Here is a 16,093-nt window from a genome sequence, read left to right as displayed (position 1 = left end):
ATCCTCCCTATTGTCATCTTTTATTGCCAGGGCCACCATAGGTAGGCCTACTTGCCTACCTCCTTCAGAGCCATAGATTCACATGGGTATAGAGCACTACAGCACAGAAACAACTCATTTGGCCCATCTAGTAGATGTTATTCTACCTAGTTGCATCAACCTGCACCTGGACCACAGCAATCCATACCCCTCCCATCCATGTACTTATCTAAATTTCTCTAAAGTGCTGAAATAGAACACACATCCACCATTTCTGCTGGCAGCCTGTTCCATGGCCTCACCATCATCAGAGAGAAGAAATTCCCCCTCATGTTGTCCTACATGTTTTACCTTTAGTTTTTTGTCCTTTTTTTTTAATATAGAACATCCAGAATGTTATACTCCTAACCAGCTACATTGAAATTACATAGCTTTAACAGATATCAGGTCAAACACGCTTGCCTCTGCTTTCTTCACTACAGACATGCAAAGTGTACAGGCGGAATAGGTCCACCAGCCCAGTGGTAAATGTATAAGCTTCCGAATGATTTACTCCTCTCTCTGTGCCTCGGCATATTATGTACAACACTTTGCTGACTTGGCTGATCTAGCTGAATTAGCTGATATTGATCAATCACAAACCGTTCAGTCCTTCAGTGGCTAGTTTTGAGCTGTTTTAATGAATGCTGGACTTAGCCTGCTCTGCATCACCATGCTCCTGATATCTTCGTTACTGTTGCTTGATAGATCGCTTTAAATAAGTGCACTCCTTCTTCTGGAATTGCTTATTTTCTATTTTTATTTCAATAGTGTTGTAGTAATCTATTTTCTGCCAATATTAATTCTATGTGGTCCTTGTTGTGCCTTTCTGGTTGATAACTTGTGGAGACAGTATCGAACTGTCAAATAAAGTGTATTTGATAAAGACTCAAGGGCGTTTTGTGGAGAATTACTATTAATTGAAGGTGATTTTTGACTCACAATGCAATTCCAAGTTAACATTGTGTAGGTTCTAATATCTCAACATAAAATTATCTCAGTATATGGGTTTTGTGAAATTTAATGTTAAGGGTGGAAAGGATTGCTACATAAACTGGTAAACTAGCTTATAATTGTCACACACACCAGGCTACAGTGAAAAACTTGTCTTGTATTCTGATCAGAAATGATTATTTCATTACAATAGTGCATTGGGTTAGTACAAGGGAAAACAATAATAAAGTGCAAAGTGTTACAGTAACAGAGAAATTGCAGTTCAGGTGGACAATGCAGGACCATAACAAAGTAGCTTTTGAGGTCAAGAAGTCTATCTTTTCATACCAGGGGATTGTTCAAAAGTCAATAGCTAAACAATAGTCTAGCACGTATTGTCTAAACGCTCCCGAGATAAGTGTAGGGCCTGGGAGATAGCATCTGTCGTGGGCCTGTTTTGGTGCTACGTGCATTGCAGAGGGTCGATTTTGGCAGGAAGGCTGGAGCTGATGTGTGCCAATAGCAGCCTGTCAAGGCACTTCATAATGGTGGGTGTTAGAGCCACTGGACAGTAGTCATTAAGGCACATTAACTTGTTTGTTTGTGGGGTAATAGGATGATAGTTGGCTTTTTGACTTTTTTGTGAATGTTGCATTACAATTAAAAAAATAACTCAAACTATTCTATGAATTAGCCATTACCTGGGCCATTGCTTTTGCATGGAGTCATAAGAGGCTAGATGCCTCTGAATCTGGAGTGGCAAACAATATGTGTAGGAGCTTGGTAGTTAGTCAACAGCTGTGGAGGGAAATGGACAGTTGATGTTGCAGGTCAAGTCCCTTCCATTTGGACCCAAAACGTCAACTGTTCATTTCCCTTCACAGATGCTACCTGACCCATTGAGTGTCTCTAGTATTTAGTTTGTAGGTTTTATTTTATTTTTGTGGTGACAGCATCATCTGATTTGTTGTATGTTTTTGGTGTGCTTGAGAAATTTTGATGACATAAATAGTTGTGGTAGAACTGAATGCATCTGTATTACCAAACACTGGTCTGACTGGCACAATGACGCAACAAGGAGACATTGTGCCACACAATGCCCGTAAAGCAGAAACAAATTAACTTTCTGTGCTAACTGTGCGGACTTCAATTTCTTTTCCCATGTGATGGTTCTGTTTCCTCATATATCACAAAGACATTTACTGATATTTTAATTAGCATGAGGTATGTTGTCTCTAGTGTGTAGGTTAGGTGAGAAGTAGAATCTATGAGAAAGTGACTTGGAAGGTAGAGTTGATAAAATGAAATCAATGTTGCTTTTGTAGCTAGTTTTGTACGGTAAATGGGGGTGAAATGAAGAGCATGTTTCCATGCCACATGATTCTGCATGAATCTATATGATTTGAAAAGCAGATTTCCTGGGAAATACCAGCAAATGTGAGGCCTGTTTTGGACTCCCAATGGAATTCAGTGACGAGACAATACTGGGGGGGGAAATGTCTTAAGAGAAGGTTACAACACTATTTTATTCTGTGTTGTTTATTCATTGGGATGAATAGTGTTAGCTCTGGGAACACTGCTGCACTATAACTCTGATTTTATTACAGTAACTCCAGGTTTTTTGTACTTTGCATCAGAACTTTGAACTTCGAATTGATAATCCTCTAGAGAGGGGCAACCTATTGAATTTAGAGGAGGGTCCTAAGGTCCAAGACCATAAATGGAGGCAATAGAAAGGTCAAGTCTTGCAGGTATGCAGATATTTGATAAGGTTGTACAAGATTAATGGAGGAACAGATGTTATCAGAAGCTTCTGTCACAACCAAGGACCCTGCTGAGAGGTTTACGCACACCCGCAGGCTGGCTGTGCAACAGGTTTGGCAATTGTGCTTATGAGCATGCACATTCCAGCTAATTACTGTCTCATTACGGTGGTATTTAACTCCCTTATTTTCATTCTAGTTATGTCAAGACTTGACCAAAAGCACAGAAATGTTTATGCTCCCTGCTTACCCTCATCCTTATCCAGGAAAGAGGGCTACTGTTTCAACAGACATGTAAAGAAATGACACTCATTGAATATTTAGTTATTGTTCCCAGCCATAGTGTTGGCAATAAACTTTAAGAGTTTGAGAGTTTTAATTAACATCCCTGTTGGCTTAGTGTTTATTGTTTTTCTTTTCCTTTAAATTCTGCAACAGTTCTTATTAAAGTTGATGAACTATGGACTAGCTTCAGTGTCTTTCTCTCTCCACAATTGGGCCATATGTGAACATTCCAACAGATTCAGAAGACTCCTTGATCTCTGTTTTCCCACTTCTTATTTTTTGCAAAACAACCTTCAGTAATTTTCAGCCAGTGGCACCTCTTGATGTTTGCTGCTCCTCCATTTTTCCATTGCACAGCCTGCTTAGGACTTAACATTTCGTATAGAGGGGGAGACCCAGACCAGAGGGCTCAGCCTCTGAATGCAAGGATGTCACTTTAGAATGGAAGTGAGGAGGTATTTCTTTAGGCAGAGTGTGCTGAATCCATGAAATTTATTGCCAAGAGGGCTGTGGAGGCCAAAACATTGGTTATGTTTAAACTGGAGATTGATAGCTTCTTGATTAGTAAGGATGGCAAAGGTTACAGGCAGAAGGCAGGAGAATAGGGTTGAGAGGGAAATTAAATCACCCATGATCAAATGGCAAAGAAAATGTAATCAGCCAAATGGCCTAATTTGGCTCTTATGTCTTCTGGTCTTAACAAGATAATATTTGTTTTGCTGATCAAAATGCTTTCATGGTGAAGCAGCTTCTGGGAAAAAAAATATCCTTAGAAGTTCCTTTTATGTATTCCTTGTTATTACATGGGAATTGCACAATCTGTACTATCTAAATATGTGTCTTTATTTTTCAATCTTTCCTTGTTCGTTGCACAACTTTTAGCCAAGTCACAAAGCAGCATAACAGAAACAACAACCTTGCAACACTCTTCTCTCCTTGAGATATGCCCTGTGGAAAAATATTGGGAGGCTTCCAGTCCTACTGATTTTTTTCTAGCTGAACGATTGTGTATGCTTCAAATGTTATGCCCGAATAATTTGGCTCATTTGCACATCCAAATATTCAGCTAACATCAATTAATCATCCTAGTACATTTGTTAAGTACCTTCCACCTCCCTTGAATTGTCTGGAAATACAGGATCAAAGGTTGTCTTCAAGTATCTCTGTGCCTGAATCTATCCTATGAGAGATGGCTGCCCAGACCAATTGCATGACAAATGATACTAAAGTCCTGGTGTATGGGAATGGAGCCAGTCATCCATGGTAGGTTCAAGGGCTCATAGTGTTGCTTCCTAGGCAGGTCCCCAAGCCATAGAGTCCGTGTGACCATCCTGTCATATGAGGATAAACCACAAATTGTCATTTCCAATCATTTCAGCCTGAAAACTGTTATAGCTGGCTGAACTGTGGGCAAAAGACATGGTCGTCCTTTCCTGGAAGATGCTCACGTTTACTGTCAGTGCAAACTGTCGCAACTCCTGGATAGAAAACTTTTACCCACACCCAGCTTCATAGTTGGGTGGAATGCACTCCTTATTCTTCTACAATGTAAATGGTTGTTTCTGTATGATGTTCCAATGACCATTCTGTCATCTAGAAATCGAGCAAAATTTATAAGATTGATTCAAATTCTGGGACATCTGTGTGGCCCATCAGGTTTTGTTATGATCTGTCATGATATATTTGAAGGTACTTTTGTACATAATTTGCTCATAATCAAAGTGAAACTTTGAAAGGGAAAGGTTTCAAGATTATGAACAAAGAGGATGGCAAAACCTAAAAGTTCCTTCACTGAACCAAATCAGACAACATGAACCAAAGGTCTTCATCTGTATCACTCTATAACCCGATGACTATATTCTTTCAAAACTAAACAAAATCAGAGCATTTACCTCTTGATTATCCGAAATCCCAACTTACAACCAACAGAAAGTCAAGGCTGCAAAATTAGATGTTAACAGTAGACTGTTGTCATCAAGATGGTAATGTGTTTATTTTAAAACTCTTTAGCTTGTAATTAAACAAAGTTGCCAATTGGAAATGGAAGCTATTAAATTCTACAGTTCTAAGATCTGAAATTAAACCACTTAAACTGCACAGTTCAGCTTGGGTTACTGAACAGGTTGGTAACAAGCCTTCCTTTTTCAATACAACAAGGAGGTAGCAAGTGAATGCAGATGACTAAGTTTGCGCATGTTTGTAATCACACATTTTTGCATCCTTTAATAGAAAGTTTCAAATGGGATGGAGTGATGTATTTCTGCTGGAAGCCAGCTCGGAAACATTGCAAACATGAATGAACACATAATCAGCATAGTGTTGGCGATGATCAAACATTACAGATTCAACTGGCAATGTACAGCTTTTATAAACCGGTAAGAGACCAACTATATATATTCAAATGGCTATGTATAAACAGCGAGATGTCATTGCACCTTTAACAACAGTTTGCACAGGGCTACAAAGAACAGTAAATTGACTGTGCAAAAATTCCAATGCGTAATTCTAAAGATGCAAGAGAATTACATCGACATGGTAATTCAGCTGTCACTGAAAGTTTGACGAAGGCACAGTGACATGATAATATTGTGTTCCTTTACTGAAGCTTGTCAGTTATTCTGGTCAGAGGCTACCAAATTTCCCCCATGCAGCTGTGCTCCATGCTTCAAGTCATTCAGCACAGACTGAAACAACTGCCAGTTTTACGAAAGGCAGGGAAAAATCTCAGCAATCCGTTCACTGCTGTCTGTATCTGTTCCAGTTTAATTTCATTTATAAAATCCAAATGCAGCCTCCATGACTAACCATGAACTGGCATGAATATGATAATTTATTTCTTGTGCTCAAGATTTCTCATCTTAGCACCACGATAAGTTGGGGTTTCACATCACTGCTTCCCTTGCCTCCTTTAATGAAAGGAAGCGAAGCAGAGGATGCAGAAATTGATATACATCAGTTAATGTGTTGCCTAGCAGCCATCTTAGAGCTAATTGTTTTCATAGAAGCTTCCTAATCACAAATCAGTAAAGAAAAAATGAATCATTGCCACAGGAGATTCTACAGAGGCTGGAAATCCAGAGCAACACACTCAAAATACTGGAGGAACACAAGACAGACAACACCTATGAAGGGGAATAAGGAGAAGATAGTTTGGGCTGCGACCCTTCATGGGAACAGGAAAAGAAGGGAACAGAAGCCAGAATAAGAAAGTGGAGGAGAGGGAGGCGTCCCAGATGGCAGGTGATAAGTGAGACCAGGAGAGGAGGAAGGTGGATGGGTGGGGAAGGGGTGATGAAATAAGAAGCTGGGAGGTGATAGGTGAAAGAGGTGAAAGTCTGAAGAAGAAAGGATCTAATAGGAGGGGTCAGTGGACAATGAGAGAAAGGGAAGAAGGGGAACCAGAGAGTGATGATGGGCAAGTGAAAGGGTAAGAGGGAAGCCTGAATGGGAAATGGAAAAATAGTGAAAGGGGATGGTGAAAAACATTCTGGAAGTTAGAAATCATTGCTGCTGTCAGATTAATATGAAAATGCATCTGTGATGATATTTTTGCCATCTCATTCTACTTGTGAAAATAAAAAAACCTTTGTTTGTCACTGTGGAAATGCACATACTCAGCAGAGGGCCAGGCATGTAATAATGACTCAATAACCAAGTACCCTCCATGATTCATGGTTACTGCTGGGAGGCCATGGAACGTCAACATAGTCTGTCAAAGTTGAGCAAGTCCTGCAGGCTGATTACAGCCTCTAGAAGTCCTAGAAGGGGGAAGGATTGTCTGGTAGCATCAGAAATGAGTGCAACAGCTACTATAGCAGACATCCAACTCCCAGATGTGACAAATAATAAACTATATATTCAAAGTTCAAAGTCATGGGAAGGGATTACAGCTGAACAGGGGAAAGGATCAAATGCTCACAGGCTTCTTGAAGAAATCCCCATTGACTCCTGAAAATTGCTGGGCCTATGTGGGCAAGAACATTTGATCTAGTAAATCCCATGTCCGTGCATTGGGAGTACACAGAAGTTCTATGTAAATGACAAAACGAGGGCGCCATTTCACAAAATAGACACTTACTTGTCAGCCTGGCATGCGGCTTCTGAGTTTGCTCTTCCAAATCTTGGGCTTATCGGCCACCCCAGAACCACACAAAGCTACAGTGGAAGCAAGCAATAGAATCAGTAAAATAGAAAACCTACAGCACAATGCAGGCCCTTCGGCCATCAAGGTTGTGCCAAACATGTCCCTACCTTAGAAATTACTAGGCTTACCCATAGCCCTCTATTTTTCTAAGCTCTATGTACCTATCAAAAAGTCTCTTAAAAGACCCTATCATATCTGCCTCCACCACCATTGCCGGCAGCCCATTCCACGCACTCACCACTCTGAGTAAAAAACTTACCCCTGATATCTCCTCTGTACCTACTTAAACACAAGGGACTGCCAAGAAGATAAAGGTAGTTGGCAAAGTCTCAGCTTGATTGATGTGAACAAGGAAAAAAATGGTTTTGGCTTGCAGAGTTAACATTTTTTTTTGCAATGAATTCATAAATGCTGAATGGGAATACAGTGCTTTACACTAGTGACCAAAGAGTAAACAGTAAATCCTGACACCTAGATCCTAATAAGCAAATAAGTAAATAAAAATCTTCCATCTACAGATGGTGAGTGCCTTCTGGTGGTTCCATACTTTATACTTCTTTGCTTTGTTTTAATTGGGTTTCCAGCCTCTATAATGTACAGGTTTTCACAGGCTTATTTATGGAATAGCAATATTATCATAAGTCATAAAGTACTTCAGTATAGAAGCAGGTCCATCAGTCCATCTCGTCCATGCTGAACTGATCACCTGCCTAGTCCCATCTACCTGCACCCAAAGATGGAGTTTTACTTTTCTCAAAATATCCATTGCAGATAGTACATCCAACAAAAAGAGTTAATTCCAGAACCAGAATCAGAATCTGAATCAGGTTTATCATTAGTGACATACAGTAGGTTCTGAATTTGTTGTTTTGCAGTGGCAATACAATGTAATATAGAAAATATTCTATAAATTATAAGAAATATATATATTATAACAATTAAATACAGAGTGCAGAAAGAGAGCAAAAATAATGCAGTAGTGTTCAATCAGAAATCTGAAGGTGGAGGGTAAGATACTGTACCTAAAACATTGAGTGACTGTCTTCAGTCTCCTGTTCCTCCTCTCCAATGGTAGCAATGGAAAGAGAGCATGTCATGGATGGTGGGGGACTTAACGATGGTTGCTACCTTTTTCAGGCATCGTCTTCTGAAGATGCCCTCAATGCTGGGGAGGCTAGTGCCCATGATGGAGATGGCTGACATAACTACTGTTTGCAACTTTTCTGATTCTGTGCAGTAGCTTAAATTTAGCACAGGTAGGTGTGTGATCAGATGATGCAGGATTGTTCCCTTTACTGGGTTCTGGTGAAAGAGCGCTTTGTCTATGGGTGCAAAGACCACAGTGGAACAGCTGGTAGAGCTCCTAAGTTCAGTTATGGCCTTGGTTTCTCTTTGTTCCCCTGTGACTACATGGATTTCCCACAAAGTTCAAAATTCAAAGTAAATTTATTATCAAAGAACCATATCCTACCTTGAGATTAAGTTTCTTATGGGCATTCACATTAAATAAAAGAAACACAACAGAGTCAATGAACAACACATGCAAAATGACAGACAAAAAAAACAATGTAGAGAAAACTGTGCAAGTACAAAAAGAAAAAACTCAAAATAATAATAATAAAAAATAAGCAGTAAACACTGAGCATGAGTTGTAGAATTCTCGAAAGTGAGTCCATATATTGTGGAACCAGTTCAGTGCTGGGATGAGTGAAGTTGTGTGAATTTTTCCCCTCTGGATCACGAGCCTGATGGTTGAGGGGTAATAACTTTTCCTGAACATGCTGATGTGGGACCTGAGGTTCTTGTATGTCCTTCCTGATGACAACAGTGAGAACAGAGTATGGCCTGGATGGTGGGATTCCTTGATGATGGATACTGCTTTCAAGTGACAATGCTTCTAGTTGAGAGGGCTTTACCCGTGATGGACTAGGCTATATCCACTACTTTTTATAGGCTTTTCAGTTGAAGGGCATTGGTGCTTCCAGACCAGGCAACCAATCAGAATACTTTCCACCATTCATCTATAGAAGTGTATTTGGGTGCTTGATGTCAATCCTGAAGGATTTATTTTCATACTGTATGATTCAATTTTAAGCCTCTATGCACTTCTCATATGTTTTATACACCTATGCATTCAGCACTTCTTTCATCTTCCTTACCTAATAAATTTTCAAAATCAACACTCTTTATTGATGTAATGTTGCACTTGCTTACATTAACCAAGTAAGGGGGATTCCAAGGCTCCAATCATGAACGGCAAGTTGCCCAATTAGCAATCGACAATGATAAACATCGAGATGCTTTCAAAGATCTAAGTAAATTTATTATCAAACTACATATGTCACCAAATACAACCCTGTGATTCATTTTATTGTTGACATACTCAATAAATCTATAGAATAATAACCATAACAAAATCAATGAAAGAACACCCAACATGGGCATTCCACCAGAGTGCAGAAGACAACGAACTGCAAATAAATAAAGAAGCAATAAATATTGAGAACATGAGATGAGGAGTCCTTGAAACTGAGCCCATAGGTTGTGGGGACATTACAATGTTGGGGCAATTGAAGTTGAGTGAAGTAGAAAACATAGAAAACCTACAGCACAATACAGGCCCTTCAGCCCACAAAGTTGTGCCGAACATGTCCCTACCTTAAAAATTACTAGGCTTACCCATAGCCCTCTATTTTTCTAAGCTCCATGTACCTATCCAAAAATCTCTTAAAAGAGCATATTGTATCCGCCTCCACCACCATTGCTGGCAGCCCATTCCACGCACTCACTACTCTCTGCGTAAAAAACTTACCAATGACATCTCTGTATCTACTCCCAAGAACCTTAAAACTGTGCCTTCTCATGTTAGCCATTTCAGCCCTGGGAAAAAGCCTCTGACTATCCACATGATCAATGCTTCTCATCATTTTATACACCTCTATCAGGTCATCTTTCATCCTCCGTTGCTCCAAGGAGAAAAGGCTGAGTTCACTCAACCTGTTTTCATAAGACGTGCTCCCCAATCCAGGCAATGTCCTTGTAAATTTCCTCTGCACCTTTTCTATGGTTTCCACATCCTTCCTGTAGTGAGGCAACCAGGAAAAAAGCTTGAGTACAGTACTCCTACTGGAGCCTGACCAGGGTTCTATATAGCTGCAACATTACCTCTCGGCTCCTAAATTCAATTCCATGATTGATGAAGGCCAATACACCGTATGCCTTCTTAACCACAGAGTCGATCTGTACGTATGCCTTCTTAACCACAGAGTCGATCTGTACAGCTGCTTTGAGCGTCCTAAGGACTCGGACCTCAAGATCCCTCTGATCCTCCACGTTGCCAAGAGTCTTACCCTTAATATTATATTCTGCCATATTTGACCTACCAAACTGAACCACTTCACAATTATCTGGGTTGAACTTCATCTGCCAAAGTTATCTCCTTTAGTTCAAGAACCTGATGATTGAGGATTGTAACTCTTCCTGAACTTGGTGGTGTGAATGCTGAGGCTTCTGTACATTCTTCCTGATGGCAGGAGTTCAAAGAGGGTATGTGTTGAGGGTATGTGATGGATGCTGCTTTCCTGCAACAGCACTTAATGTAGATGTGTTCAATGGTGGGGATGGCTTTACCCGTAAGGATTGAGCCATACCCACTACTTTTTGTTTGGTTGTCCATTCAAGATCATTTGTTTCCATACCAGGCTCTGATACAGCCAATCACAATGCTTTCCACTATACATCTATAGAAGATTGTTGAAGTTTTAGATGCCATGCTGAATCTTCACAAACTCCTAAGAAAGTAGATGTGCTGACTCGCTGTTTTTGTGATGGCAGTTATATTCAATTGTAATAATTGTATTCATCATTTATGTTCTGCTGTAGACAAAAAGACAGACAGAAGCAGAATAATTTTTTTTAAATTGTTCTTGCGTGCATTGCCTTAACTGTCAAATTCCATGTTTGGGGTTATGGGGCTTTATAAAATCCTTTTGTCTTGATGATCCTCTTCAGATTGTAGTCAAAGTCTGAAGTGCTTTAGATAATGGAAATGACAAAACTAGAGAATTGTTTAGTATGTGAGTAACAACACACAAAATGCTGGAGGAACTCAGCAGTTCTGGCAACGTCTTTAGAAAGGAATAAAGAGTCAAAGTTTTGGGCTGAGACCCTTCATCAGGACTAGAAAGGAAGGGAAAGAAGCCAAAATAAGAAGGTGAGGGAAGGGGAAGGAGTATAAGCTGGAATGTGATTGGTGAAGCTGGGTGAGGGGAAAGGTGAGGAGGGAGGATGAAGTGTGAAGTTGGAGATGATCGGTGGAAAAGGTAAAGAGCTGAAGAGAACAGAATCTGAAAGGAAAGGAGAGTGGATCATGGGAGAAAGGGAAAGAGGTGGAGCACCAGAGAGAAATGACAGGGCAAGTGAGGAGAAGGGAAGGGGTAAGAGTGGAACCAGAGTGGGGAATGAAAAAAGAGATGGAAATGTGGCAAGAAATGACCAGAAGTTAGAGAATTACTCTGGACTTTAGGCATCTGCTGAATCTCTTGGTTTTGGTGTGTGAATACGTGAGGCTTTCTCTGTTTTCTCACCCAGATTCGCCATCCAGAACGTGCCCTCTTCTCATCACTATCACTGGGGAGAAGGTACCAGGAGCCTAAAGACCCCACACTCTGAGCAGCCACTTCCCCTCCACTTTCAGGTTTCTCATTATTATTTTGTTTTGCACCATTAATTCCTTTTTGTGTCTTTGCAAACAACAAATGTCAAATCATAAGTCAGTGCTAATCAATTGGATTCTGAGGTACTCCAACAAGAAGGCCAAAAGCTTGATCAATGAGAATCAGGAAGAGATAGCAAGGAGGAGTCTGAAATTCATCCCAAGGATTGGAGAGTTGTGATGTCAAGGCTCACTCCTCATCCTTATAGCTCCTGTTTAGCACACAGCAGCCAGAAGACTCCTAATGATTATTTTTCTTATTGGAACCAAATATCTCGGAAGAGAATTGAAAACTGGTGTGAAGCCCCCTTTTTCCATACTCAGTACCAACACTAGTTTTGTATGACAAACAGGACTCTCAGAAAATTTTGAGACTAGAATATAAAAGCAAGAACGTAATGTTGAGGGTTTATAAGACATTGGTCAGACCACACTTGGAGAATTGTGATCAGATTTGGGCCACTTATCTAAGAAAAAATGTGCTGGCTCGTAGAGGATCTAGAGGAGGTTCATGAGAATTATTCTGGGAATGAAAGGGTTAATGGAGGAGGAGTATTTGATTGTACTGATCCTGTACTCAAAGGAGTTTAGATGAATGAGGGGAGGTCTCATTGAAACCTATTTAATATTGAATGGCCGAGAAAGGATTCATCCTATAGTCGGGGAGTCTAGAACCAGAAGGCACATCCTCAGAATAGAGGCACATCCATTCAAAATAGAGATGAGGAAGAATCTCCTTAGCCCAATGATGGTGAATCTGAGCAATTCATTTCCACAGAGGACTGTGGAGGCCACGTTATGGGGTATATTTAAAGCACAGGCTGTTAGGGTGCCAAAGGTCACAGGGAGAAAGCCAGAGACTGGAGTTTAAAGTTATAACAAATCTGCCATGACAAAACATCGGAGCAGAATCAATGGGTTGAATGACCGAAATTTGCTCCTATGTCCTACAGCTTTCTGCCACAAATCAGAATCATTTGAATCAGAAGCTTTCCAAAACGAAACAACATACTCTTAGCAGAATAATGCACAATGAATTCATCACTCAACAGACAAGCTGCTGAGAGTTCTCAGTGACTAACAACAGTTTGAAAAATTGCTTTTAATTTGTTTAAACTAAAACATATTTATCAGCAATGGAGATGTAATTCTGAATCATTGTCTGTTGTACCAAATACAAGTTATTTATAACCAAGAGCTTATCTTTATATAAACCAATTCTTTCAATACAGTAGGTCCAATTATCAACTCTTTGGAGCGTTCAATACACTCTGTGGCCATTTTATTCAGTAAGCTTGTACACCTGCTCATTAATGCAAATATCTAATCAGCTAATCATGTAGGGTTCCTTAAGGTTGTCAAAGCAGGAGGAGGTAGTGGGTATGAGCTCTCACTACCTATTAAATGCACCCAAAGGCATGCATCTCAAATAGCCTCTGCCAATCAAGTCCAGCTCTTGGCCTTGACATGTGGCTTAGCTACCAAGCCCAGTGGAACCTTTTCACCAGACAGGAGAAGTAGCAAAGGCAGGTTACTGGTGCACTAAAACCTATTGCTTCAGGCAGATGGGACTCGTCAGCCATGTGACTCAGGAGCTCATCGAGGAGAAGAAAAGCTCAGCTACCTGTGGCTATACTCACTCATGGGGAAGGCTTCGGGAGTAAAACCCCAAGGAAAAATATGGAGCTGGAGACCCTAAGGCAATCCTACTTTGAGCTCAACACTGACTGGCAACCTCTGCGGCACCACTGGAACCAATCTGTATTAGTGTCTACTGTTACTTTGGTTTTATACTTACTTCAGTAAGGCCTTTAACAAGGTACCACATGGAAGGTTAGTTAGGAAGGTTCAATCATTAGGTATTAATATTGAAGTAGTAAAATGGATTCAACAGTAGCTGGATGGGAGATGCCAGAGAGCAGTGGTGGATAACTGTTTGTCAGGTTGGATGTCGGTGACTAGTGATGTGCCTCGGGGATCTGTACTGGGTCCAATGTTGTTTGTCATATACATTAATGATCTGGATGATGGGGTGATAAATTGGATTAGTAAGTATGCAGATGATACTAAGGTAGGTGGCGTTGTGGATAATGAAGTAGGTTTTTAAAGTTTGCAGAGAGATTTAGGCCAGTTAGAAGAGTGGGTTGAAAGATGGCAGATGGACTTTAATGCTGATGAGTGTGAGATGTTACAAAATAGAACATGGTAGGGCATTGAGGAATGCAGTAGAACAGAGTGATCTAGGAATAATGGTGCATAGTTCCCTGAAGGTGTAATCTCATGTGGATAGGCTGGTGAAGAAAGCTTTTGGAATATTGGTCTTTAAAAATCAGAGAATTGAGTATAGGAGTTGTGATGTAATGTTAAAATTGTACGAGGCACTGGTGAGGCCAAATTTGGAGTATTGTGTACAGTTCTGGTCACCGAATTATAGGAAAGATGTCAACGAAATAGTGAGTACAGAGGAGATTTACTGGGATGTTACCTGGGTTTCAGCACCTAAATTACAGAGAAAGGTTGAACAAGTTAGGTCTTTATTCTTTGGAGCATAGAAGGTTGAGGGGGAGCGAAATAGAGATATTTAAAATTAGGAGGGGGATAGATAGAGTTGACATGGATAGGCTTTTTCCATTGAGAGTAGGGGAGATACAAACAAGAGGACATGAGTTGAGAGTTAGGGGGCAAAAGTTTAGGGGTAACATGAGGGGGAACTTCTTTACTCAGAGAGTGATAGCTGCGTGGAACGAGCTTCCAGTAGAAGTGGTAGAGGCAGGTTCGATATTGTCATTAAAAAAAAAATGGATAGGTATATGGACAGGAAAGGAATGGAAGGTTATGGGCTAAGTGCAGGTCGATGGGACTAGGTGAGAGTAAACGCTCGGCATGGACTAGAAGGGCCGAGATCGCCCGTTTCTGTGCTGAAATTGTTATATGTTTTTGTATGGTTATATCAGCTGCATGGAGAGGGGGAGCCTGCTGCATGGGCAACAGCTTGTTCTCCATACTGAAGTGCCCTGGCTTATGTACTGACTTGCATATCATGTAGACAACTAGGACGCAATATCCATGGTGATCCCAACCAATGGAGGGCCTCAGTCATGTGGCAGCAACTCAGTGAAGAAAAGCATACTGACATGGTCAAGAGTTTCAGAATGAGGAGCCCTAATAGTGGCCACCTAGATTATTTTCATGGTCTTCTGTTGCAATGGCCCTTTCACTTCAAGCTTTGATGTGTTGTGCATTCTGAGATGCTCTTTTTCAATACATGGTTATTTGAGTTGCTATCACCTTCCTGTTAGCCTGAATCAGTCTGGACATTCTTTTCTGACCTCTCCCATTAACAAGGCATTTTCTCCCATAGAACTGTTGCTTATTGGATGATTTTTTGTTTTGTTTTTTGCACCATTCTCTGTAAACTCTAGAGACTGTTGTGTTTGACAAACCCATGATATCTGCAGTTTCTGAGAAACTCATCTGAGATACCCATCATACCAACAATCATTCCACAGTCAAAGTCACCTGGATCACATTTCTTATCCATTTTGAAGTTTAGTTTGAACAACTGAATCTTTTGACTATGTCTGCTGCATTTATGCATTAAGTTGCTCTCACATGATTAAGTGATAAGGTATTTACAGTAACAAGCTGGTGCACTGAGTGGAGATTCTATGTGAGTACAATTTTTAAACGTAAGTGATAAATCAAGAATTATTCACTGGATTTTTGCACAATGAGAGAACCAAATCTTCCCACTGTCAAAGCAAACTATTTGAATGGTCTTGCTAAAGCAAAACACTGTATTGATGAATATGCTCAAAAGGCATTGCCCATGACTTTTGGTGACAGCATTGGCTAGAAACGTTCCCTCTTCTCGCAAAGATGCTGTCTGGTGAATGTTCGCAACATTCAAGTATTTTTTTATTTGAAAGACTTTGAAGTGGGCACTGCAAAGTTCTACATTTAGTCTGGTAGCTAGAATTGGTAACATGTTTCATCAAAGTGTGTGGTTATCCAATAAATACTTAGGGTGTAGCAATTTAATTCAGATTGCACATAATACTGTCAAAGCTGCAAGCTGAAAATATCTTTAAATACATTATCCTTCTTCAGAAAAGTCACAGAAATCCTCCATAACCATCTGAAATTAATTCCTTATAAATGCATACCTGTGACCAATTAGAAGAACTACGCCTAACAATTTCTTGTAACTTGTTCCTGAACCCCTGATATGCATGG

Source organism: Hypanus sabinus, chromosome 10 (assembly GCF_030144855.1).
Source record: "Hypanus sabinus isolate sHypSab1 chromosome 10, sHypSab1.hap1, whole genome shotgun sequence".
NCBI classification, from domain to species: Eukaryota; Metazoa; Chordata; class Chondrichthyes; order Myliobatiformes; family Dasyatidae; genus Hypanus; species Hypanus sabinus.
Note: the sequence above shows the minus strand (reverse complement) of the source record.